This window comes from Argopecten irradians, chromosome 13, assembly GCF_041381155.1.
Source record: "Argopecten irradians isolate NY chromosome 13, Ai_NY, whole genome shotgun sequence".
Classification (NCBI taxonomy): Eukaryota; Metazoa; Mollusca; class Bivalvia; order Pectinida; family Pectinidae; genus Argopecten; species Argopecten irradians.
Genome location: NC_091146.1, coordinates 32,103,328 through 32,131,024, shown reverse-complemented (window position 1 = coordinate 32,131,024; position 27,697 = coordinate 32,103,328). Strand labels below are relative to the sequence as shown.

Below are 27,697 nucleotides of genomic sequence, written 5' to 3'. Positions count from 1 at the left end.
TTATGATGATTTGATTGGAAACAGTTAACACTATTTAAGTTCTTTAAAATCTACAGCTTTGAGCCTTTCAATGTCATTTTTTGCAGCATGATATCCGACGAATTGGAATTAGAAATGAAAGTAAAATTGCTCTTATGTCACCCAAGGAGTCGATAATTGAATATACTTAAATGTGTCATTGTGTTATGATCAAAGCTTGATGAAATGCTTCATATTTGTTAAAATTTTGCTTGTACCCCAAGATTTATGCTGTACCCCTCAAATTTTCTGAGGAGGGGTACACTTAACCCCTGATGAGAGAAAGTCAGGGGGCACGCTGCTGTATAAAGACCACCTCTACATAAAGACCATCACTGTATAAAGACCATCTCTGTATAAAGACCACCTCTGTATATATACCACCTCTGTTTAAAGACCACCTCTGTATAAAGACCACCTCTGTATAAAGACCATCTCTGTATAAAGACCACCTGCATAATAAGACCACTTTCGCAGTGTCCCAAATGGTTAATTTCAACACAATTTGACCTGTATAAAGATTACTTGGCTATAAAGCCATTATTTTCTTGGTCCTTTGGGTGGTTTTAATTGACAGATTTTACTGTACCAAGTTCAATAATATATTTCTTGTGGAAAAATTCAGTAAATACATTTTTTTCGGAAAAATTTCGGAAAAAAAATGGAAATAATTTTTTTCATTATTTTATATTTGTGGATACAGTATAGAGAAGCAGGGTTGATGTATCTTTGAACTCAGGTTATTGAGTACATCCTATAGGAATATCATCGGTGACAATTCCGCGAGTGCGAATTGATTCGTTTTTTTGGGGGGAGTCACACAGGTGTTTTACTGTAGTAACAGTAATGTCAAATATTTCTTGTTTTTTTTTGTGAGGTCGCTTAGTGCAGGAATCTGTCGTAGTCTATGTGTGTTGAGAATGACAACATTGAGTTTAAACGTTTTGTTTTGTTTGGGGATGTTTAGATTCTCAACTAGAATGTTTATATACCATTAAGGATAACCATCCTATATATACAATAGAACTACATTCATTTTCTGGCAAAAGTGTTTGGGCAGTTCCAATTCTTGTTTTATTCCTATTGAAATGGGTAAACACAAAGTTCAACAGGGAAATTATTCATGAAGCTTCTACTAAAGAAAAGGTTTTGGATCTTTCATTAAAAATCTGAAGTAGAATGTTTTTGGAAACACCAGATAAATCAATCCATATCTTTAAAGTAAAATGTATATTTATAGGTCATCTGACCGAAGGTCTGGATAACCTGTAGTCATCATGTGGTGTCTGTTGTTGTGCTTTGTGTGCTGTCAGCTGTTCGCTGTCTGCCGTGTAGACTGGCTATCAGTCTCTAGAATATTAAACAAATCACTAAATATTGGCTTGATTATTTTTGTCTCTACTACATGCCTGATTCTAAGTTTTAAACTAGGGGGAGATAATCTAGTAAAGAACTCTGCTGAGAAAGTCTTATCAGCAACTTAGGGTCTGGTGGCCAGTCTATCTGCCGTGCAAAAGAATAAAAGTCAACTCTTTCTTTACCCCATAGCAGATCACTACCAATAGTAGCTGGAATAAAGAGTGAACTAACATATATAGTACATGTATTGGAAAAAAGATGAAATCTTTATAATCTCATTTACCCCTGAAAATTTATAATGAGCTGTTCCATCCTCTGATTTAGAAGAGTTCAAATGTGTGTACGGGGGTGAATTAATACTGACCTGATTAATGGGACTTTTTATTTGCTAACTATGTTTCTAATTAAAGCAGGAATGATTTGTGGGCTACAGTGGCTAAGTGGTAAAGGTGTTCAGTATATTTACCATTAGTTGACTGAATTGACTGTGAATAAGAAACGTCACCTAAACTACGCAGGAAGTGACACCTTAACCACTCAGCCACTGTGACCCAGAGGTGGAGGGCTAGTGGTAGAATGTCAGACACCTTAACCACTCAGCCATCGTGACACAGAGGTGGAGGGCTAGTGGTAGAATGTCAGACACCTTAACCACCCAGCCACTGTGACCCAGAGGTGGAAGGCTAGTGGTAGAATGTCAGACACCTTAACCACTCAGCCACTGTGACCCAGAGGTGGAGGGCCAGTGGTAGAATGTCAGACACCTTAACCACTCAGCCATCGTGACCCAGAGGTGGAGGGCTAGTGGTAGAATGTCAGACACCTTAACCACTCAGCCATCGTGACACAGAGGTGGAGGGCCAGTGGTAGAATGTCAGACACCTTAACCACTCAACCATCGTGACACAGAGGTGGAGGGCTAGTGGTAGAATGTCAGACACCTTAACCACTCAGCCACTGTGACCAAGAGGTGAAGGGGTGCATTTGGGGGTATGGTTGACAATTTAGCAGAAAGAGATATCTTTCTCACCATTTCACGACAAATGGATATATGATTACAGGTAAATGAGAAACTGATAAGGGTCACTCTCATAGCTGGTAAGTTCTGATAGTCTCCATTTTCATTACAATAGCTAGGAATCTTATATTAATTTTGTCTAAGTGTTTGAGGTTTCGACTTCAGAGTTCTGATAATGAATTTTTGATTTGTTCACAATAGATTGGAGCACAGCTATCTTAGTGCATTCAGCTGTTGAGAGTCTAGTGGCCAGTGTATCTGATGTCATGTATCTGGGGGTCTAATCTGCTGGCTTAAGTCAGACCAAACCATGTCAGGAAATAAATGTATATAAATTATGATACAAATAAATCTGTCTAGAGTAAATATAATAAATAAGTTTCTCACTGAATTTATCAATACTGAATTATCCCCATTTATGATTGGAAAGTGGTCAATAGAACATATTATGCATTTTATTTGTCAAGTGCTGTTGAAAACATCCTTTATGTGCTAGATGATCAGTCCATATTTAAACAAGTGGTCACTATAGACAGGTGGTCACACTATAGACAGGTGTCACTCTAAACAGACAGTCTTTACAAAAGTGGTCACTACAGGTGGTCACTATAGACTTGTGTCCATTTAGACAGATGTCACTGTAGATAGATGGTGACTATAGACAGATGGTCACTATAAATAGGTGTCATGATAGACTTGTGTTGCTATAGACAGGTGTCAATATAGACAGATATCATTTTAGACAGATGGGCAATATAGACAGTTGGTCACTATAGACAGATGGTCACTATAGATAGGCATCTCTTTAGACAGGAGTCACTATAGATAGGCATCTCTTTAGACAGGAGTCACTATAGATAGGCATCTCTTTAGACAGGAGTCACTATAGATAGGCATCACTTTAGACAGGAGTCACTATAGATAGGCATCACTTTAGACCAGTGGTCACTATAGATAGGCATCACTTTAGACAAGTGGTCACTATAGATAGGCATCACTTTAGACAAGTGGTCACTATAGATAGGAATCACTTCAGACATGTGGTCACTATAGATAGGAATCACTTTAAACAAGTGGTCACTATAGATAGGCATCACTTTAGACAGGTATCACTATAGATAGGAATCACTTCAGACATGTGGTCACTGTAGATAGGAATCACTTTAAACAAGTGGTCACTAAACACAGTTGATCACTGTAGACAGGTATCACTATAGACATATGTTCACTATAGACAGATGTTCACTATAGACAGGTGGTCACTATAGACAGTTGGTCACTTGAGAATTTGGTTGCTATAGACAGGTGTCATTGTAGGCAGATGGTCACTTTAGACAAATGGTCACTATAAACTAGTGTCAATATAGTCTTGGCGGATAGTCATTTCAAGACAAGTTTTGATAACATTCCTCTTTTTTGACCACAAAGTTATAAAAGCTAATAAACTAATGACCAGAGAAACTAAGTAGCGGTCCATGGTCATTTAAGACAGGTTATCAAGTAGATAATTTTGATAACATTTCTCTTATTTGACCCAAAAATTCTAAAATGTAATCAATTAATGGCCAGACAAACTAAGTCAGGGCCAGGCATATCAAGTCCCATGACTTTATAGGTATAGTAGATTTGTTTGTCTCTGGTGTTCTGTAGACAATGACAAGACAAACAGAAGTATATAGCCAGTATATAGTCAGTCACTATAAAGCTGTCATGTTAGATATGGAGTTGACCTGTTGGTGAGGTCAGTGACCCTCGATTCCTCCCTGATTGATAACACACTCGTAATTAATTGTTACAGTGGTACTAATCTGTCATCAACTGTCTATAGCATTTCATCCACGACTTTCTTAAGACATAAAAACAAAAGGGCCTGACTCGATAATCACTATATATTACTGAAGAAATAACAATATCACACAGTCAAAAATTTTTGCCCAGTTATAAGGCACAAATACCTTTTAAGACAAAAAAACCAAAAGACTCGATAATCACTATAATTCTGAAGAAATAATAATATCACACAGTCAAAAATTTTTGCCCAGTTATAAGGCACAAATACCTTTTAAGACAAAAAAAACCAAAAGACTAGATAATCACTATATATTACTGAAGAAATAATAATATCACAAAGTCAAAAAATTTTGCTCAGTTATAAGGCACAAATACCTTTTAAGACAAAAAAACCAAAAGACTCGATAATCACTATAATTCTGAAGAAATAACAATATCACACAGTCAAGACTTTTTGCCCAGTTATAAGGCACAAATACCTTTTAAGACAAAAAAACCAAAAGACTCGATAATCGCTATATATTACTGAAGAAATAATAATATCACACAGTCAAAAATTTTTGTCCAGTTATAAGGCACAAATACCTTTTAAGACAAAAAAACCCAAAAGACTCGATAATCACTATATATTACTGAAGAAATAATAATATCACACAGTCAAAAATTTTTGTCCAGTTATAAGGCACAAATACCTTTTAAGACAAAAAAACCAAAAGACTCGATAATCACTATATATTACTGAAGAAATAATAATATCACAAAGTCAAAAAATTTTGCCCAGTTATAAGGCACAAATACCTTTTAAGACAAAAAAACCAAAAGACTCGATAATTGCTATATATTACGGAAGAAATAATAATATCACACAGTCAAAAATTTTTGCTCAGTTATAAGGCACAAATACCTTTTAAGACAAAAAAACCAAAAGACTCGATAATTGCTATATATTACGGAAGAAATAATAATATCACACAGTCAAAAATTTTTGCTCAGTTATAAGGCACAAATACCTTTTAAGACAAAAAAACCCAAAAGACTCGATAATCACTATATATTACTGAAGAAATAATAATATCACACAGTCAAAAATTTTTGCCCAGTTATAAGGCACAAATACCTTTTAAGACAAAAAAACCAAAAGACTCGATAATCACAATATATTACGGAAGAAATAATAATATCACTCAGTCAAAACTTTTTGCCCAGTTATAAGGCACAAATACCTTTTAATTTAAGACAAAAAAAACCAAAAGACTCGCTAATCACTATATATTACTGAAGAAATAATAATATCACACAGTCAAAAATTTTTGCCCAGTTATAAGTCACAAATACCTTTTAAGACAAAAAAAACAAAAGACTCGATAATCACTATATATTACTGAAGAAATTATAATATCACACAGTCAAAAATTTTTGCCCAGTTATAAGGCACAAATACGTTTAAGACAAAAAAACCAAAAGACTCGATAATCGCTATATATTACTGAAGAAATAATAATATCACACAGGCAAAAATTTTTGCCCAGTTATAAGGCACAAATACCTTTTAAGACAAAAAAACCAAAAGACTCGATAATCACTATATATTACTGAAGAAATAATAATATCACACATTCAAAAATTTTTGCCCAGTTATAAGGCACAAATACATTTAAAGGGACAATTCACTCAGACTAATTCTTTTACATAACCAAGAAGCAAAATATGGCATAAATGTATTGTTCTACATTTCTTATGAAACATATAACGTAAAACATTGACAAATTCCACGTCATTGTTTAGTATTTTAATCTATACCGTTGTAATTATAAATCGTTGATCAATACGATTCAGCAGGTAAAATATGTTCGCTGTATCTATACCCGAGCCAACGTCACGCATGTTTAACAAATGAACTACATAACCACTGAGGAGGTGATAAAATGATTTTTTAGACGAGCCAATTCACCTAATAAGGTAAACACACTATTGTCAGAGCGATTTGAGCAGTTCTAGACAAAAGTAGCATTACTCTACGAGCAAGGGACAGGGTTCGGCATACAAGAAGTTCGACCACAATGTGTAATGGCGGACAGCGAGCGAGTTTGAACACTCCACACGCATTTCACCACCATGGGCTTTTCTGGCATATCACAGCAAAACCAACTGATCTAATTTCCATTAGAACTTGTTTTTGCCGATATGTATACAAATTTTCATGTTCTCTTAGACTGAATTGTCCCTTTTAAGACATAAAAAAGGCTTGACTAGCTGGATTATCACAATATATTACTGAATAAATAGTAATATCATGCAATCAAAATTTTCGCTCAGTTTTACAGTAAATATAACTTTAAGATCTAAAGAGAAACAGTTCTTAATAGGATTATCATAAGTGTAATTAATGAAATCTCTTATAAAGACTAACCATATTTGATCTAATAACCTTGTCTTTCCGCCCTGTACTTGTAGGTGCCCCCCACCCCCTGGACCCTTCTCCCCTCCCCACCCCCCCCCTTCTCCCTCCCACCTCCCTTCTCCCCTCCCCAGCCCCAGCCCCTCCCTTCTCCCCTCCCCAGCCCCTCCCTTCTCCCCTCCCCAGCCCCAGCCCCTCCCTTCTCCCCTCCCCAGCCCCAGCCCCTCCCTTCCTCCCCCCCCAGCCCCAGCCCCTCCCTTCTCCCCTCCCCAGCCAATCCTATAAGCGCCCCACACCATCATTGACGCCTCAATTTTAATTTAAAATTAATTGTGGTGCGAAAATATGGAAATTGTTATTGTCTTTATTTGATTTTTTTTTTCAAATTAATTTTGGGCTCACTTTGTTCAATAAAAATATATTAAAGGCTAGTTCAGATTCAGTTCTATCAAAAGCAAACACCCCCCCCCCTCCCCCCACCCCACCACCCTTATTTTATGATTTTTTTTTAAGTGTCTTGGGCGATGAACAGAGAACATTTAATATAAGATTTGTGATGTTACATTATGGTAAAATATATTGATGACATTGTCATCCTTGCTTTTGTTAAGCTTAACTTTCACTGCTGATCGAGACACATTTAGACTCTTCTAAATCAAAGACTAGACCAGTCCATTATGGAATTTCAGGGGTGAATGAAAAAAAGGCCTCATTTGTATAAATGCAGCGTAAACTCGCATCAATGTTTCTTTGAAGCAAATTTTGTTTGAGGAACTTAAGATCTGGAAATTTTGTTTGAGGAACTTAAGATCTGTGAAAATTTTGTTTGAGGAACTTGAGATTTGAAAATTTTGTTTGAGGAACTTGAGATTTGAAAATTTTGTTTGAGGAACTTGAGATCTGAAAATTTTGTTTGAGGAACTTGAGATTTGAAAATTTTGTTTGAGAAACTTGAGATCTGAAAATTTTGTTTGAGGAACTTGAGATTTGAAAATTTTGTTTGAGGAACTTGAGATTTGAAAATTTTGTTTGAGGAACTTGAGATTTGAAAATTTTGTTTGAGAAACTTGAGATCTGAAAATTTTGTTTGAGGAAATTGAGATTTGAAAATTTTGTTTGAGGAACTTGAGATCTGAAAATTTTGTTTGAGGAACTTGAGATTTGAAAATTTTGTTTGAGGAACTTGAGATCTGAAAATTTTGTTTTAGGAACTTGAGGTCTGAAAATTTACCTTAAAAGGCCCATGCACCTTTCAGAAACAAAAAATAAAAGATTCATAAAAACAATTATAAAATGAAAAATATTATACCTTTGGTGTATGATGAGGGTTCAACGCCAAACAAATGCAAAATTCCCCGCATAATTTATGTTAACAGTGAAGATTAATTTTTTGCTGTATGCCATCTGGTGCAGTAATAATCAATTAACGTGCGGTAATTAGGACGACGGTGGGAAACATAAGACATCCCGAGTTATGAAAATTAACATTTAATTAATTTGGATTAAATTGTTGAGAATGTGATGATAAGTGTAGTATTAACGGTAAAGCTAATAACTTTTGAGACTCTACAAAATTATCAATGGAGTTTGACATTCCCATTTTAAACATTAAAAGCTGTTTCGGTAAGGTAGTGGGCCTTTATCATAGGCTTACAATTTACCTTTCATACATTTGTATACGAGTTAGAGGGCTGATCACACAGGAGACCTTTGTGCTGATCCCTGAATTAGCTACACAATTACTACAAGTTGTTTCTTTTTCTTTATACCTATGTGAAAAAATGTTAAAAAGTTTACTGAAAGATAATTAAAATCTCATTAGTCATTGCTCAATAACTTAAAATAACTGATATATAAGTCCAAAAAGTAAAAAGGTGGGGGGTATGATTGATGTTAGAAGTAACTATTGTGACATGTAAGAATTCCTGTATAGGTACCGATACGTTTGTATGTGCTATGTTTTAAAACAGTTTTTGGTTGTTTGCGTTTGATCAAAACTCCCTTAAATACCTGGAGTCATTTAGAGACCTGCCTTAGGCTTTTGGGATAAATTAAAATTATTTAGTGTTCAAAAAAAAAAAACCCTCAACAAATGTCCCTTAAACTAACATATGATAATTTATTTTGATTGTTTGTCTTTCAAGCTCCCTAAAATAGCTTGGATAGTCATTTTAAGCTGGAGTTCCAGAGAAAAAAACCTAAACCAATGTCCCATAAACTAACATATGATAATTGTAAACATTTTGTTTGATGGTATTTCAAGCTCCCTAAAATAGCTATTGTTACTTTGAGACTTACCAGGCCTCCTGGGAGCTGAATCAAGCCAAACTTCCAGAGAAAAAAAATCAACCATAATGACCCTTTAACAAACCTCCAATGATTGTAAGGAATAAGACCTATCCATAGGATAATTAGAGACCAGCTACGTACATCTAAAATCTCCACCCTGCCACCTTCGCGGGTCTATCACAGCGAACACTGGGCTTCAGTAAATAAAGTATTTGTTCTGGAGTCCATATAGACTATAACCTTAAGGATATAATGATTGATTTCTCAGAGATAAGATAAAAGAAACATGCTGTTTAACTGCTGGTTTTTTCTTCTTTTCTTTCATGGGTTAGTTATCTCTCATCATACTACACTTGTATGGAGGGGTTTCGATCTAAAGGCAAACTGTTACTGTAGTTTACGTTCCTATGAATGCCGTGGCGCTGGACTTTACAGAGGTATGAAAGCCGTCAATTTCTCCGATACAATACCCTATCACTACTTAACATCTGACGGCTGGTAGGGATATAGCGATAAATGAAAAGCTACGATCTCTGAAATCGTAAAAAGTCGATAGCCGGTCAACCGTAGATATGTGACCTCTGATACTTGTTATGGGGTCACTCAGTACATTGGGCGGTTTTACACATTCTTCGAAACCCAATTACTGGCAATATTAATACACTTTACTGCAAAGATCGCGTAGCAGGCCCAGAATTATTAAACAACTCGGAACATAAAAAAAATGTGTTTAACAACTCTCACGCAAAATCTTCTAAAGGTAGGTATTCTTTTTTATTCTTCAAGCTTGTAAAAACATTGTGAGTGTGTGGAAAAGTTTCTTTATTAAATTGACTTGGCCAGTGTTCGCGTCCTTTCACTGTGAAGAAATTATAACAATTCGTTGAACTTTACTACCGATAATGTATCTGGATTTCAATAGAAAACAAGAGTGAATTCTGGGGCTGGATTTAAATTGATTTGATAGCCACCCCATGGCACGTGTATCGTTTTGGATTTATTTAACAAACAATTCACTAAACAGTAAGTAAAATCTTAATTTATCTTTTATAATTAACAATCTTTGTAATTTTTAGGAATTTTTTCTTTAATTGATTATTTACCTATATGCATGTGAATTATAACGCATTAAATGTTGATTTCTTTCATTAGAAATATCCCTTTTGGTAGGAATCCAAATGTTTTCGCTCTTTCATTACTCTTAGTTGCTTCATATGAAGGTTTTTCATCTTTTTCAAACTTAAAATTGGTTATGTTTGTGGATCACTATTTTGTTACATACAAGTTGCTGTAGCATGTTAAAGTAACTTTTGCCATATAACTAAGCAAAGATTTTGACATGTTATTTTTTCTTCATTAATCTATTGAAAACCATAAGGTTTAATGATTAAGCAGTGAAAATCATTCAAATGGCTTTAGAAGACTTATAAACATTATTTACAAGACAGAAAGTATGTACTGCAAATTTTTTTTTTATGCTTTATGTATGTTTAGATGGAAACATACCTGCATAAATCACTCTACATTTACTGTATGGCATTGTGAAAATGTACAATGAAATTGTAGACTATAACTTGGCTTCATGGTCTAATGGGATGTAATCTTCAGTATAGATGTATAAATAAAATGATTTTTGGCAGTCTAAACTGCCAAAAATCATTTTCAGCTCTTGAATGGTGATGAATAGCATATTAGAAGCTTATCATGATTTGTGAGTATGAAAAGTATGGCACATATATAACTGTAAACAATTTTAACCAAGATGTTTTTGTTAAATCTGTGGTACCTTATAAACCTTCAGAGATCAAAGGTTTGACACTTATCTTTCTCTATCAACTCTGAAATTATCATAAAAATCATTATATTAGGTCAATCCACCTTTTTGTATTGTAATCATGATATTATTGTAGTACTATACCATAGCTTTTTTAGCTCGCCTATTGTCAATTGTTTAAGCTTAAGTCATCATAAATGTTTATGATTTTATTTTCCTAATGTGTATGGATACTGAACGTGATAATACAACCAATTTGGGGCCATTTAGGTTTTTTTTGAGTCTGTTAATTTGTCATATTTCCATGTTAAAGTTTTTGAGCAAGTTTCTATTTTGTCAATTGTTTAAGCATACCCAATCATAAATGTTAATGATTTTATTTTCCTAATGTGTATGGATGCTGAACGTGATAATACAACCAATTTGGGGCCCTTTAGGGGTTTTTTGAGTCTGTTAATTTGTCATATTTCCATGTTTAAATAGTAAATACTTGAACATCAACTTCTTCTGAATAGGCGAGCTTTGCTGTTTTCCAACAGCTCTTGTTTCAACATGATTTGGGGCTGAAAATTGGCCCCATTGCCCATGGCAAAACCTATAATTTTTTCCCAATTCAAGCCTTAAATTTCCCAGAATCAAAATTTCTTGGAAACTATCCAAAAATATTGCATGAACTTAGTTGGTTAAGACTTTAAATATTTGTGAATTGACTTCAGAAACGTACATAAACTACACTGGAAATAAAATTTTGTATTTGTTATGCTTTATTTCATATTTCATAATTTTTCCCAAATCCTGGTTTTGTAGCACATTTTCCCAAATTCAAAGCCACAGGCCCCATTCCCAAAGCAGTGAGAAAAAGCCCTGTATACTTTATTTTGATTTAAAGAAACTGTCTACATAGCCGAACAGGTATCGTTATGGTTTTGTCTTGGCTAATTCGAAAAATCCAAATATTAGGCATTTAAAGATTTACCTGTAAATATCAAAGCATGAAAAATGATAGACAAATGCATTAGGCCTTAAATATCAAAATATTTAAATAACACATGGATTAGATCAATATATATCAGAGTAAATCACTTTGCAATTTTTGTGAATTTTTCTGCAATTTTTGTGAATTTTACTGCAATTTTTGTGAATTTTATTGTACTTTTAAATAAATTACTGAAGTGGCTTTATCAAAATTGATTTGCTTTAAGATCCACTTCTTATATCATTTAAAAATGTTTCTTGTTTGAGCATTTTACAACTTTGCATAAACTTTTCTTTTAGTTGTAATAACATAATAAAGTACATACCTGTTAACAAATGTGCTGGAGACTTTTAGGTTTTCTTGATTAGGATATACAGAAAACGAAAAGGTTTCAGAGTTTTAAAAATCTTGATAAAGTTGAAGTCTACATGATGTATTTGGCTGCAAATCTGAAAAATCTCATTACTTTACGGTCTTATTGTCATTATGACATTTTAAGGTTGTTATTCATTTTGAGAATTTATAAACCATTTCCAGGGTTAAACACTTTTGTCATGCAGTATGTGAACAATGAATCTCCTGTGTTTGTATCTAAGTACTGTGGGTAAGAAATTCGTGCCAGGTCCCTGTGACCGCACCCTCAGATCAGGAGATTGTCGTGTTTTTTTATGTATGTGGCACCAGTAAACAGTATTATTGCTCCATTGTTTATTAACAACTCATTCACCCCTGAATTTTATAATGAACTAGTCCAACTTTGGTTTTAGAAGAGTTCAAATGTGTCTGCAGGGATGAATGTGATAAGTATTTCTCAGCTGAATTCTAACACCAGATTATCTCCCCCTGGTTTAAAATTCGTTTAATTTGACATGCAGTAAAATAAAAAATTATGACGGTGGTCAAATATTAACTATAATTGAAAATTTTGATATTCTGTAGAATGATGTGATCAGTTTTCTATTGAATGTAAAATTCAAAATCTTAATTTAAGAAAAAATTCATTAATAGTCAAAACTGAATTGAATCTTTTTTTTATGTTATTATATCCGAATTAAAATCAAAAAAAAAAATGTTGTTTGGATACCTCAATCTTTTAACCATTGAAGTATATTATTTAACTCTGGGAAATTATTGAAAACTAAGGGGAGATAAGTTGAAATATTAATGCAAAAAGCATTTACTTCCCAAACCATGCATGCCTCCTTAATAGAAAGTGTAACTTTAAAAATGTTTTATTTGTCACATTAAACTTTGACATTTGAAAAAGGAAGGATGAAATTAAAGTCTGATATACAAAAATGCCGACAAATTTTTATAAAATAATTCTGTCATTTGTCATTTTAAAAAGAAAACTGAGAATTTTATCAAAAATTTCCAAATGAATCTATCTTTGAATATGATAAATATACTTGATGAAATTTTCCTGCTATTCAACGTCCTGTGGATTCAAACTCTAAAATGAGTAGATTTATACCTTCTCGCCCCTGAAATTTCCTAATGAACTGCTCTAGCTTTTGATTAGAAGAGTCTAAATGTGTTTTTAGGGGTGAATGGATTAATACTCAACTATTTAACAGCTTCTCATTTTCAGGTTGCAGGTCAAAATTATTAACATTCTGTGGTCTATTTTAGGATTCCTTATCTGGTTTCTTGGGGTCAAATTAGCAGTCTTATACCAATAACACAGTAGGGCTGGAGTCTGGCTAGAAAAAACCCTGATCTGTAAATTTAACATTAAGTTGAAATATTAGATTTATGGGCTCAAGACTGATTTTTTTTATTCTTTACTTCAATTTCCATGAGAATACCCATTGACATATTTATTTACATTAACATAGCTATCAGTTTATGATATTGTTTGGTGTACAATTACTTTCAAACGGATGGCAGATTAACTCACATATATAGTCCAATATCTCGGGTATATTTTCATTGTAAGAGATAAAAAAAATGATGATCTGTGTAAAAAAAATAATAATGATGACTATAATATTATGCTAATAGCACTAATTATATCTATTTATTAGAATTTAATGAAATATGGTAATTATGCTCGTACAAATTTTGCGCCTCAATTAATTTCCACAATATAGATATCCTTAGCTTAATTACCCTTGAAGACACATTTTGAGTCTTCTAAATAATAGACTAGACTAGTCCATTATCAAATTTTAGGGTTAAAGTTAAAATAAACTTTATCTCTCAAATGACATTAAATTTAGGTTAAAGTTAAAATAATCTTTGTTTTTCAAATGACATTCTTCTTTTTTACACAAACAAAAAAACCAATTAAATCAACTCATCATCGTCTTAACTTAACTTGACTTAATTTTCAAATTTCATTAAGAAAGTAGCTCAGTAATTATTGGTTTATTGTCTATATGTGTCATTGTTCCGTTAACATCTGTTGAAAAACACAATTTGGTGAAGGTCTTGTAAGTGGTAGAATGTCAGACACCTTAACCACTCAGCCACTGTGACCCAGAGGTGGAGAGCTGTGATAGAATGTCAGACACCTTAACCACTCAGCCACTGTGACCCAGAGGTGGAGAGCTAGTGATAGAATGTCAGACACCTTAACCACTCAGCCACTGTGACCCAGAGGTGGAGGGCTAGTGATAGAATGTCAGACACCTTAACCACTCAGCCACTGTGACCCAGAGGTGGAGGGCTAGTGGTAGAATGTCAGACACCTTAACCACTCAGCCACTGTGACCCAGAGGTGGAGGGCTAGTGGTAGAATGTCAGACACCTTAACCACTCAGCCACTGTGACCCAGAGGTGAAGGGCTAGTGGTAGAATGTCAGACACCTTAACCACTCAGCCACTGTGACCCAGAGGTGGAGGGCTAGTGGTAGAATGTCAGACACCTTAACCACTCAGCCACTGTGACTAAGAGGTGGAGGGCTAGTGGTAGAATGTCAGACACCTTAATCACTCAGGCACTGTGACCCAGAGGTGGAGGGCTAGTGGTGGAATGTCAGACACCTTAACCACTCAGCCACTGTGACTAAGAGGTGGAGGGCTAGTGGTAGTATGTCTGACACCTTAACCACACAGCCACTGTGACCCAGAGGTGGAGGGCTAGTGGTAGAATGTCAGACACCTTAACCACTCAGCCACTGTGACCCAGAGGTGGAGGGCTAGTGGTAGAATGTCAGACACCTTAACCACTCAGCCACTGTGACCCAGAGGTGGAGGGCTAGTGGTAGAATGTCAGACACCTTAACCACTCAGCCACTGTGACCCAGAGGTGGAGGGCTAGTGGTAGAATACCAGACACCTTAACCACTCAGCCACTGTGACCCAGAGGTTGAGGGCTAGTGATAGAATGTCAGACACCTTAACCACTCAGCCACTGTGACTAAGAGGTGGAGGGCTAGTGGTAGAATACCAGACACCTTAACCACTCAGCCACTGTGACCCAGGGGTTGATGGCAAGTGATAGAATGTCAGACACCTTAACCACTCAGCCACTATGACATGTATAGCTTTAAAGAAGGGCATGTTAACTATATATACACTGTAGCCTGTAAAGTATTGGGTATTCTACAGAGAGTTGGTTTGACACTTGTAAGCTGTCAGTGCCCGGGTACTTTACGACTTTTTGTCATGTTATATTATACCTACAGTGGCACGATAACAACTGGTCTAATTCCGGTAATTACAGCTAAACCACAGACTTTAGAAGGACATGGCGTTTGTCTGATTTGGCAAGTTTGTGTTGTCAGTCGTGGTACATATCTAGAGGCTTTGTTGGGTTATAATCAGACAAGGTGACGTAGGAAATGTCACTTTAACCGAATTCCAAGACTTATCTGTCACAGATACTGGAATCTCAGCAAAACTTCTGTGTGGTTCTTCCATACCCCAGGTATTGACCAGATTTGTCATAATTATAGCACCCGTTTTATAAAAATCTCCTATCAGCATCTGTGCCTGAGAGAGAATTATAATCTGAAAGAGAGGGAATTTATCATAATAAGCACCCCTTTTCCAAAAACTTTCTATAGCTTATGGCGGGGAGGAAGATGAATGGAAAAAAACAGAACAAAGAAATAAGAGAGAGATATATGTAGGAAAGAAAGAGAAAAAAGATGAGATAAAGAAGAAGAAAAGAGAAAACAGATGGTGGAGTGAAGCAATATACAAGTCGGAGAGAGAAAGTGTCGGATTACAGCCAGGCTTCCGTGATATACAGGTTTTAATTACCGTATTCGACCCAATAAGCGCCCAGGGCATTTCAAAAATTGAAAAAAATGAAAAGACGCTAATAAAACAAAGTTATTGCTAATCTATACAGTTTTGTGTAATTTTTATCTTTTTTTAGGTATGTGGAATTGAAATTGAGGCTTCAAAAAGGGGGAGGGGCGCTTATAGAGTCGAAAACAGTACTAAACCTAAGGAAAGAAAATGCCATAAAATTATGCCAGAAAAGGCAGAGATCCGAAATAGACAAGGGCCAGTTTATGCAGTTATTACATAGGTGTCTTTGAAACTTTGTGGATATATATATATTCTGGTGAGAACTTTAACACTTCGTTGTCGGCCAAAGTATTTTTCACTGAAATTATGTTTCAATGATAGATAAAATAAAAAAAATAAACCCAAACCCCCTTTTCTGTCAAATAGAACAGTCTGCTTCTATAGAACAGGTGATTCCATATTTAATCCATGGGTGTAAATTACTTTTTTTTATCATTTTGAAACATTATAAAAGGGAGGTCATACAAGTAATTGGATTCAAATTGACAGATATCTGGCTACGGTAAAGTTTCTGAGAGACGACCTCCCATTGTATACAAGTTGTTTGTATCTATATACATTAAAGATACAATTTATGGTAAACCACCAGATATCTAAGAGTCTGTTATCGTCACATAATGTGAATTTGGCTTAGGACCTTGAAAAGGAAAGATTTGTTGATGTTTTAAAGAGAGGTAATTAGGTGTATAATTAGTTTTCTTTCTCACTCACAGTACATAAAACTAAAATAAACATTGCCAAACAGATCTTATTTCAGTTTGAAGTCAACATGTTTAAGCAAAGCTACAAAGTCACATTTAAAAGTTGATCTGAAGATGTATAGATTTATTCATAGCTACAGGTATGACTGTTATTTTTTTTTATTTGATCATGACTTTAAATAAGTCAAATTTATCAATTTTAATTGATTTATAGGTAATTCAGGATAAGGGGCCAAGTGAGCAATTAGAGGCTTTTAATCATTCTCTAACCATTTACCAATGATTGCATGTTTTCAACCCACTGCATGTTTACATATATAGGTCTGTGTTTTTTCTGCAGGTACTCAGACTTTCCTTAAATACCTGGCACTGTACTTTTATCAATTTAACCCTGTCTCCCATTCTACCTAAAAGTCTCGTGTACAATATTCCATACTGTGATATTCGCTGGTGTACAATCTCCCATACTGTGATATTTACTGGTGTACAATCTCCCATATTGTGATATTTACTGGTGTACAATCTCCCATACTGTGATATTCACTGGTGTACAATCTCCCATACTGTGATATTTACTGGTGTACAATCGCCCATACTGTGATATTTACTGGTGTACAATCTTTCATACAGTGATATTTACTGGTGTACAATCTCCCATACTGTAATATTTAATGGTGTACAATCTCCCATACTGTGATATTTACTGGGGTACAATCTCCCATATTGTGATATTTACTGGTGTACAATCTCCCATACTGTGATATTTACTGGTGTACAATCTCCAACACTGTGATATTTACTGGTGTACAATCTCCCATACTGTGATATTTACTGGTGTACGATCTTTCATACAGTGATATTTACTGGTGTACAATCTCCCATACTGTAATATTTAATGGTGTACAATCTCCCATACTGTGATATTTACTGGTATACAATCTCCCATAATGTGATATTTACTGGTGTACAATCTCCCATACTGTGATATTTACTGGTGTACAATCTTTCATACTGTGATATTTACTGGTGTACAATCTCCCATATTGTGATATTTACTGGTGTACAATCTCCCATGCTGTGATCAAACTTATTAATAATTGAAGAGAGAGGCTTTTATCTTATTGCGTTTTGAGTGGTTAAGACAAGACTGTAATGATGATTGACCAGGTACATAAAGACATAAGTCCACTTGACCACTTATCACTGAGCCCATTATCTCAGGAAATTCTCTCTAGGATTGGGGTCAATGCTTCACTGATCTATAAAAATAACAGTTATTATTTGTTTAAGTAGTAGAAATAATGAAATAAGTGGCAGAAAAAGAATAAATTGTCATGCTCCTTATAAGTTATTTAGCATGTCAGAAATGTGATGCAGTTTTTTTCTTCTTAAATTTTTGATCTGTACGGAAGTGTTAATACATATATATCCCAAACTGTGATAATTTCAGACGAGTGTCCTTTAAATTGACATTTGTGTGTTTGTTTGTTCCAATGAATAGTAAACATGTAAAAAAAAATTAATGTGATGCTGTTCCACGAATCATCATTTGCTTCATACAAATGAGTGATTAAGTTCATATCCCCTACAGTGATGCTACAATTGTTGCTCCTAATAAATGAATTAAACAAGTATAATCCCCAAGTGATGCTGCATAATTTTTGCTCCTTAAAAATGAGTTATTAAGTTCATATCCCCTTCAGTGGTGCTCAAACTTTGTGCTCCTTAAAAAGGAGTTAACAAGTTCATATCCCCGACAGTGATGCTGCAATCTTTGCGCTCCTTAAAAAGTAGTTAACAAGTTCATATCCCCGACAGTGATGCTGCAATCTTTATACTCCTTAAAAAGGAATTAACAAGTTCATATCCCCAACAGTGATGCTGCAAGTGTCTTCTGTAATACCAAAAGAACATATGTTAATATCGTATCCCCTAGAGTGATATTTCAGAACCTTGTATGTCCTCTGATAAAACTGGACAAACTCTCCCAGTCTCTTTTGCTGCATTGCCTTTGACTTGGAAGTATTAGCTGGAACCAGAGAATCCCTAATAGTAGGTACCACCTTATATACATATATATATATATATAGTTATAGTAATAATAGAAAATGTGTGATTAATTAAAAAATTATTTTTTTTAGTGTAATTAGCAACACAATATGAATGTGTGTGTAACTTTTTATGTTAATTTGTTTTTAAATATGGAAAAAATTTCAAATCCTTCAAATGAAAGTTTTTTAAGTGTTTCAAATCGTAAGTATTGGACTTGTACATGTAACTGTAAAATGCTTAATTGATTTATGGATTTAAATTGGAAATAAAATATTTCAAATTATTCAAAAATAAAATAAAAATGAATTTTTAGTATCTCACTTTATGTGAATCTAAAATTCTCTATTGATTAATTCATATAATTAAATTGGGAATAAATACTCAAATCCTTTAAAGTGAACAGTCGGGCAAGGATGGCTAAAGTCGGTAAAAATGGTGTGAATGTATCCAGTATAATTTCTTATGAAATGGAAAAATAAAATCTCTCGTCAAAATCTGTCTGCGTACGAAGAAATTAATTTAAAGTATGGAAATTCTAAAACGTCCTTCCGGCTCACTATGTCCGTGGTTACATTTCCACGCAGCCTTGCTTTCAATGCTTTCAACTTTTCTTTACTTTAATGGTCAGAACTGGGAAACTAAGCAGAACTTGACCGTCATATCAATATGTGAGAACTTTTCGAAGGCCAATGAACGCATTTAGACTGGTTTTCTTTGCCCGACTATTCACTTTAAAATGTGGAAAAACTAAATCTAAGAATAATTAGTACTAAATAAAAAAAAAATGAAAGTGTGACATTGTTATTTTGAAATGTTATTAATGATTATAATCAAGTTGATATTTGACTTTAAATTTTTACCTAAATTTCTCATCTGAACTAAGTAAAGTTTGTAAATTATATTGAATTAACTGAAAAAAAAAATCATATAAAGAAATTAAAATCTGAAGACAATATGAATTTTTATAATCAGACTTCATGCTTGATTGATTCTAAGCATGTCTATCTGTTTGTTCATCTGTCTAACTGTCCACCAAAAATATTTGTCCAGAGAAACATCCCTGATTTATTGGGTCAATTTGAGGACCATCATTAGTGTAAATGTGCATGCAGGGTTTCTTTTGCAAAAAGGTTGGTTGCTATGGTAACCAAGTCACTATACACAGGTTTTATAAAATAGACATTAACTCATTTGTGTTGGATCAATTTTGTTCAAACTTTGTGAATTGTTGTAATATATGAATTTCAATAAATAATGGTTATCACGGAAAGAAAATGGAGAAACATTTGGTTGCCATGTTGCCATATAAAGGGTAGCATTGGCTTGCAGTTGTATTTGAATCTTAATCATTAATTGCTATCAATCTTACTCATTCCCCCTGAAATTTCATTATGGACTTGTCTAGTCTTTGATTTAGAAGAGTCTAAATGTGTCTTCAGGGATGAAGGATAGCATGAGTGCTGGACCTTCGAGTTTGTAACCCAAAGGTTGAAGCTAACACTTCAGAACATTTTAATCATTGCCACAGTCACCTAAGTGCTCATGAGGTTCATTATCGAAATTAATTCAAATAAACATTTTTTAAGATGCTCTATCGCTGACAGAGCATAAACGATACTCATCATTTTAACAGTAATTGCTGTTTAATCGTGTATATGTATTTCTAATGAACACAAAAATGATAAATTATTTATTTTGCTTTTGGTGCATGCGCAATCAGTAATTCTTTACATATAGGACTTAATGCCATGGAAATTTTTCGTGATGCAATTAATTATTTTTAATATTTTCATCTTTAAGTAAAATTAGAAACTCAACCTTTTCAATGGTGGTAATGGTGTAAAGTAAGTCACCTTTGTACGGTAACTGAAAAAAAATGCTAAACTGTCTTCACCCGTTTTTGATAGAGAAAAATATTGTTTGTCAGCAGTGGAGCATCTTTAACGTGAAGAGAGAATACTTTCAAAAATTAAAGCAATGCTTGTTAAAGAGACGCATGGGGTCTTTTTTTTTTTTGAAAATTAAAATTTGCGTTCTGTCACTAATGGAATGTCCTAACAAATTTGCCATATGCCCAAATTTAACAGCCCTACAAGTCAATGAGAAAATTAGCAACGGCTGCCAGGTTTTTCCACATAACGTAGAAACCCAATTTAAGATGTAATTATTTAGGGAGTAATTAGCAAAAAAATCCCCACATCCTCAAATTATCTGGATTGAAATCGCTGCGAGCTACGAAAACATCTGTGAAGGCGAAGTACAGCAAACTTCAGCTTAATTGTCCTACTATATCAGATCCTAAATCGACAACATTTTCATTTAATTTAATTCAGAATTTCACATCCTGTTTCTTGATGAATTGATATTTTTTCAAAATTGCTTGAATATTGCTCAGCAATTTATAGAAATTCAATTTTAAAATTGGAATATTTAATACTGTTAAGCAATTGCAGCAAGGGGTTACACTATAAACGATACTGGGCTGAAATTCCTATTTCTGGTTTCAGCTTTCTGATAAACTGGGAAAGGAAGAAGGCGTGCTGGCTTATTTTCCCTAATTGCAGAGCACTTTCCTCCTGATAGGGGGGAGTAATATCTCCCAAGTAATTTTCCCTAATCAGCCATATGATAACCATTCCATTGACAGCGACCCTAAGGCTTGTAGCTACAATGTTTGGGGTCTTAGAGTGCGTTGAGGAGCCCCAGTAACTCCCTATAAGGTCTGTAGCTACAAGGTCTGGGGTCTTAGAGTGCATTGAGGAGCCCCAGTAACTCCCTAAGGCCTGTAGCTACAAGGTCTGGGGTCTTAAAGTGCATTGAAGAGCCCCAGTAACTCCCTAAGGCCTGTAGCTATAAGGTTTGGGGTCTTAGAGTGCATTGAGAAGTCCCAGTAACTCCCTAAGGCCTGTAGCTACAAGGTCTGGGGTCTTAAATGCATTTTGGAGCCCCAGTAACTCCCTAAGGCCTGTAGCTATAAGGTTTGGGGTCTTAGAGTGCATTGAGAAGTCCCAGTAACTCCCTAAGGCCTGTAGCTACAAGGTCTGGGGTCTAAGAGTACATTGAGGAGCCAAAGTAATTCCCTAAGGCCTGTAGCTACAAGGTCTGGGGTCTTAAAATGCATTGAGGAGCCCCAGTAACTTCCTAAGGTCTGTAGCTACAAGGTCTGGGGTCTTAGAGTGCATTGAGGAGCCCCAGTAACTCCCTAAGGTCTGTAGCTACAAGGTCTGGGGTCTTAGAGTGCATTGAGGAGCCCCAGTAACTCCCTAAGGTCTGTAGCTACAAGGTCTGGGGTCTTAGAGTGCATTGAGGAGCCCCAGTAACTCCCTAAGGCCTGTAGCTACAAGGTCTGGGGTCTTAGAGTGCATTGAGGAGTCCCAGTAACTCCCTAAGGCCTGTAGCTACAGGGTCTGGGGTCTTAAGAGTACATTGAGGAGCCCCAGTAACTCCCTAAGGCCTGTAGCTACAAGGTTTGGGGTCTTAGAGTACATTGAGGAGCCCCAGTAACTCCCTATAAGGTCTGTAGTTACAAGGTCTGGGTCTTAGAGTGCATTGAGGAGCCCCAGTAACTCCCTATAAGGTCTGTAGTTACAAGGTCTGGGTCTTAGAGTGCATTTAGGAGCCCCAGTAACTCCCTAAGGACTTTAGCTACAAAGTCTGGGGTCTTAAAGTGCATTGAAGAGCCCCAGTAACTCCCTAAGGCCTGTAGCTACAAGGTCTGGGGTCTTAGAGTGCATTGAGGAGCCCCAGTAACTCCCTAAGGCCTGTAGCTACAAGGTCTGGGGTCTTAAAGTGCATTGAGGAGCCCCAGTAACTCCCTAAGGACTGTAGCTACAAGGTCTGGGGTCTTGGAGTGCATTGAGGAGCCCCAGTAACTCCCTAAGGCCTGTAGCTACAAGGTCTGGGGTCTTAGAGTGCATTGAGGAGCCCCAATAACTCCCTAAGGACTGTAGCTACAAGGTCTGGGGTCTTAGAGTACATTGAGGAGCCAAAGTAATTCCCTAAGGCCTGTAGCTACAAGGTCTGGGGTCTTAAAGTGCATTGAGGAGCCCCAGTAACTCCCTAAGGCCTGTAGCTACAAGGTCTGGGGTCTTAGAGTGCATTGAGGAGCCCCAGTAACTCCCTAAGGTCTGTAGCTACAAGGTCTGGGGTCTTAGAGTGCATTGAGGAGCCCCAGTAACTCCCTAAGGTCTGTAGCTACAAGGTCTGGGGTCTTAGAGTGCATTGAGGAGCCCCAGTAACTCCCTAAGGCCTGTAGCTACAAGGTCTGGGGTCTTAGAGTGCATTGAGGAGCCCCAGTAACTCCCTAAGGCCTGTAGCTACAAGGTCTGGGGTCTTAGAGTGCATTGAGGAGCCCCAGTAACTCCCTATAAGGTCTGTAGTTACAAGGTCTGGGTCTTAGAGTGCATTTAGGAGCCCCAGTAACTCCCTAAGGACTTTAGCTACAAAGTCTGGGGTCTTAAAGTGCATTGAAGAGCCCCAGTAACTCCCTAAGGCCTGTAGCTACAAGGTCTGGGGTCTTGGAGTGCATTGAGGAGCACCAGTAACTCCCTAAGGACTGTAGCTACAAGGTCTGGGGTCTAAGAGTGCATTTAGGAGCCCCAGTAACTCCCTAAGGACTGTAGCTACAAGGTCTGGGGTCTTGGAGTGCAGTTGAGGAGCCATACCAGGAAAAAAGGTCCTGTAGTAACAAGTCCCAAGGTAATGGGTCTTGAGTGCATTAGGAGCCATAACTCCTAGGCTGTAGCTAAAAGGTGTGGGGTCTTAGAGTGCATTGAGGAGCCCCAATAACTCCCTAAGGACTGTAGCTACAAGGTCTGGGGTCTTAGAGTACATTGAGGAGCACCAGTAACTCCATCGCTAATCAAGGCGTCAATCTAGAGTTAGGGTCCTTTAGAACCCATATTGACAAACATTGGACTATGGAGTTATACATTTGCCATATCCAGAAATTTCCCCCAAAACATTTCAAAATTCTGTCCCAAAGGGACAGTGGTTGTTGAGGGGTTTCATGGTTGAGTGGTTAAGGTGTCTGATATTCACCACTAGCCCTCCACCTCGGAGTCACAGTGGCTGAGTGGTTAAGGTGTCTGATATTCACCACTAGCCCTCCACCTCGGAGTCACAGTGGCTGAGTGGTTAAGGTGTCTGACATTCTACCACTAGCCCTCCACCTCGGAATCACAGTGGCTGAGTGGTTAAGGTGTCTGACATTCTACCACTAGCTCTTCACCTCTGGGTCACAGTGGCTGAGTGGTTAAGGTGTCTTACATACTACAACTAGCCCTCCACCTCTGGGTTAAAGTGCTGCTCATCACACATTACAAACTGACAGTTACGTAGGTGATCCTCCAACAACCCTGTTAGTAAAATGTCATGTCCTCCTAACGCCCCCCTAAAAACCAAGGAAAAAACAAACCTAAATGTAATTATAATCCAATTAGCTGGATGCTATGGATGACCGAGTTTCCAGCATGTGGCCTGTTCCTGTGAACACTGACTGTATATTTTTGTACCAAACATGTGGAAGCAATTTTCTGTGTTTAGTCTTGTGTTTCTTTTCTCACATTATTAGACATATCAGATAACTGTAGCACTTCCTTATAATCTCAGGGGTCATCTCCAAGGTCAATTCCTCTCATCAGGGACCATTTCCAAGGTGAAAGCCATTCATCAGGGGTCATCTCCAAAGTTAATTCCTCTATTCAGGGGGCCATCTCCATAATCAGAGGTCATTTCCAAGATTGATTGCTTTCATTTAGGGCCATCTCCAAGGTCAGTATCTCTCATAAGGGGTCATCTCCAAGATTAATTCCTATCATTAGGTGTCATTTTCAAGGTCAATTCCTCTCATTAGGTTCATTTTCAAGGTTAATTCTTCTCATTAGGGGTCATCTTCAAGGTCAATTTCTCTGATCAGGGGGTCATCCCGATGGTCATTTCTTCTCATCATCATCTCCAAGGTCATTTCTCATCAGGATCATCTCAAGCAATCAAGGTGTCATTAACTTCCTCATCAGGATCATCTCCAAAGGTCAATTCCTCTCATAGATCATCTCCAAAGACAAATCCTTTCATTAGGGGTCATTTCCAGGTTCAATTCTTCTAAGTAAGAATCATCTCCAAGGTTAAGGGGTCATCTCAGGACTCAATTTCAATCCTGACAGATACTCCCAAATGTTGATTCTTCTGTCGAAGTGGTCATCTTTTAGGGCAGGTTCCAACCCCATAGGGGTTATTATGTTAAGGGACAATAGTATTTTTTTAGGCAATATCTGATGGTCAGATATTCATAAGAGGTCATCTTTAAATCCTGACACAATTTGGCTCTCAGGATTTTCACAATTTCTCGCGAAAACGTGACGTCGTTAAAATAAGTATGGAAACAGTACACAGACCAGTTGAGATGAGCAAGCACAAATATTCTCATCAATACGTTTCTTTTAATACGATTTAATTAGTTTTGAAAGATTTTACACGATAAATGATAAACGTAGGTTACAACTAAGCCTCTATGCCTATATCATATAAAAATTCGGGTTCAACTATCCATTTCAGTTGGTGTAGTTATATCAATGTTTATATTCAAATTGTTATTAATGAATATCTATCCAGTAGTATTTCAAATTCTTTCACATATTTCGTATCAACAACATATTGTGGTAGACTGTTCCATTTGTCAATTACCGTATTTTCCGGAGTATAAGCCGTTCATCCAACCAACATCGTTTCTTATATATCTTCTTCATATAGCCTCTAGTTCTACTGATGACATCTATTTGGGATAAAGTTTGTGTTTCATGACAGGGCTCTCGCTGGGCTGTTTCTGGGGCCGATTTTCGACCCCATTCCCAATCTAAATTACCCATGTTTTTCACAATTCCTCAAGGTAATTTTCACAGTGCCGTTTAGTCCAAAAGCATCAAAAGGAAAGGCCAAAAGAAAAGGAAACTAAAATATTTTACGAGATTGTTAAACTACTAAAATCCTAGTCCAAGAGTAAAACTGAAATCAATTGCTTGAAATAAATCAAGTTTTCAGTTGGATATGTTTTATTTGAAAAATTCTAATTTTCACAATTTTGGTCAGTACCACGATTATTTTCACAGTTCTGAAGGCCACGGCCCCATTCACACAAAAGTGAGAGAGAGCCCTGCACGATTGTTCAAATAATTATGACGTATTGATCAAATCTTCTCCGATTCATGGATGTTGAAGTGTGTTTTGTGGATTTCAAATAAAGACCTATATTAAGCTACCGACTTAGTAATCCAGTTCCACTACACATACAATATTTATACATTTAAATTTGACCTCATATCAATACCTTATCAAAATACCTTTCGTGTTTGTTAGCCATAATATGTTTGTTCTCGTAAATAAAGCGTGTTATTATGCTTAGGAATTCCTGTTTTCACACTCTGAATTCCGACCAGGTCGATATGGTGTACTTTGGATTTTGAGGTTAATACGACAATAGTAAGCAATGTGTGTTTATAATTAGGGTAAATGTTGATATCTTTCACCTGCTGCACTGAACTACCTCTAACTCAACATGCGGTGTTTGTATAAGATTTGAGGAGTCTCAGGGTAAATTAATACATACAACGTTCACGGAGATTAACGATAAACCAGCAAGCTTAAAATGCTACACAAAAGTTGAATTATTATTCTTTATTTAAGCATTGATGTCACTATTTTTTAATTTTTTCGAGGTATGAAAAAAAAAATTGTTTGCAAACTCTGTGAATCTGTGAAAGTTTGCGAACAATTTTTTTTCATAAAATGATAAAATTAAAAAATAGTGACATCAATACTTATAATTAATTTCATACTCAATTTGATAAAATGAAGTATGTTTAAATGTAACATTATAGTAGTTTTTCAAGGGATTCTTTTTTCCAAATCAATACGCAACGTCAATGTCTCTATTGTGACGTCACGATAACGTCGGGGTTTCGCACCATTCTCAGATTTTTTTATCACAGTGGTATGCAAAAAAAATATTGGCCAATCAGAAAGCCAGATTTGGTATGAAAACGAAGAAAAATTAATTATTTATCATTGAAATACACATTAATTAACATGGACTTTATACTGTATTTTATCCTTATTTTTTATTTCAAGATGCTCCACCGCCGACAGAGCATAATTTAACGATACTCATCATTTGAACAATAATTGGTGTTTGAAGTAAAATAAGTAACCTCACCTGTGTAATAGTTTTTTTTTGCATTACTATTGTATTGCAAAAAAAAAAAAATGTCTCTTCAGGGTTACATTGCCAAAAAACATACGGTCGGTAGGTCGTTTTTTTTTTTTTTTCTACAGTGTCTTTCACTCTAAAGTAATGGCCGGAACCGGAGTCTGAGATCAAAATTCAGACATTAATTTTTTTCGTAAAAAAATGTTGGAAAAAAAAAAGGTAAAAAATTAGGGTCGGCCGGATAACCCTAAACAGTCTTTATTTTTTTTTTTTTTTTTTGGCCTAATGTAATTTGAAGCGATTTTCGTTGGCTGGATATTTATGGTAAAGTAATGTCTAAGTATAGACCCAATAAACAAGGATACATGTGACCAAAGGATTTGAGGACATGGTAACGTGGAGAAGGCATTCAAAATAAGAACACTGAGACGATCCTATGAATCTTATTCCGTCTTTGCATTTTACAGAGTTAGCTCCCTTGCGGGTAGGTATCAATTGTAACGTCATTATTTTGTGAGCCCTATTCACATTGTTTTCTCCGAAACGTTTGACGTTGCGCTCCCAAACACATGACGTCACAATCAATACCTACCCGCAAGTGCAGATAACTCTATAATATGCAAATTGGAATAACTTGCTTTGGTTTTGTTTTATTAGTTTAGTTTAGCCTCCTATTAACAGCCAGGGTCATGTAAGGATGTGACAGGTTTGTTGGTCGAGAAGAGTCGGAATACCCGAGCCAAAACCACTGACCATCGGTCAGTACCTTGCAACTGCCTCACATGGGATTCGAACTCGCAGCCCAGAGGTGGCGGTAGGGCTTGTGGTAATATGTTGAGAGATCTTAACAAC

The 27,697-nt window shown here is 36.0% G+C and overlaps 1 protein-coding gene across 7 annotated transcripts in view; it reads left to right on the top strand.

Annotated features, from left to right (window-relative positions):
• LOC138306028 (hydroxysteroid 11-beta-dehydrogenase 1-like protein) overlaps positions 1-27,697 on the top strand; it is a 78,343-nt gene that overhangs the window by 7,739 nt on the left and 42,907 nt on the right. Inside the window, exon 1 of one of the 7 annotated variants that reach the window (XM_069246352.1) lies at positions 9,613-9,633. The exons of 3 other annotated variants lie outside the window; for them this stretch is intronic. The gene's annotated coding sequence lies outside the window, so the exon portion shown is untranslated. Of the gene's footprint in view, positions 1-9,612; positions 9,634-9,787; positions 9,897-18,512; positions 18,643-27,697 lie in introns of those variants that run through there. 3 more of the 7 variants (XM_069246351.1, XM_069246349.1, XM_069246355.1) reach the window with 3 other exon arrangements.